The sequence below is a fragment of the Chiloscyllium punctatum genome, chromosome 18 (genome assembly GCF_047496795.1).
Source record: "Chiloscyllium punctatum isolate Juve2018m chromosome 18, sChiPun1.3, whole genome shotgun sequence".
NCBI lineage: Eukaryota > Metazoa > Chordata > Chondrichthyes > Orectolobiformes > Hemiscylliidae > Chiloscyllium > Chiloscyllium punctatum.
Genome location: NC_092756.1, coordinates 90,241,460 through 90,242,173, shown reverse-complemented (window position 1 = coordinate 90,242,173; position 714 = coordinate 90,241,460). Strand labels below are relative to the sequence as shown.

Here is a 714-nt window from a genome sequence, read left to right as displayed (position 1 = left end):
CAGTCACGCAAGGTTGGGATCGAACCCGAGTCCCTGGCGCTGTGAGGCAGCAGTGCTAACCACTGAGCCACCATGCCACCCAAAGAAATCAAGTCAAACAGAAGCCATGCATTGTGGGAGAAACACAGCCAGTATGGCAGCAACTGCGACAGTTCAGAAATCCAGCCAAATCTGGCCTGTGCTTGCTTCCCACTGCCATTACGTGAGGTGTATTGAGTTTGATTTGCTAGCACTGCACGTTCTCTCTTCCGTGGCAGTGCAATTTAAAAGTGACTGCCTAAGCAGGGACTTGAACCCTGGACCCTCAGATTAAAAGTATGATGCTCTACCGACTGAGCCACCCAGGCTCATGTAAAAAATATGGAATGCTTCACGAATTTGCGTGTCATTATTTAACTTGCCTTATCATACTCCACAGCAGAGTGCTGTGCACTTGTTTGGTACAGGTCATCACATGTACAACTTGTGGACACTCAGCTGAACTCAACAATGCACATCATAACGGAATACTTCGCTTAACACTCTTGGCTTCCTTTCTTTGCAAACATCACTCTCCCATATATCCATCACTGACAAAACCCCACAAACTGGCAGCAACCATTGTTGCTTCATTTTCCACCCCAACTCGACTCGTTCAATCTACCTACAGCCTGCCTCCTGTCTAAATGTCTCATTATGAATCTACCATTCTGAGAAAGATTTGCCAGGAGACAT

General features: G+C 46.8%; 1 non-coding gene across 1 annotated transcript; it reads right to left on the bottom strand.

Moving 5' to 3' along the window:
* Positions 1–274: 274 nt before the first annotated feature.
* trnak-uuu (transfer RNA lysine (anticodon UUU)) lies at positions 275–347 on the bottom strand. Its single transcript has one exon. It is a non-coding gene; the product is annotated as a tRNA-Lys (tRNA).
* Positions 348–714: the final 367 nt, after the last annotated feature.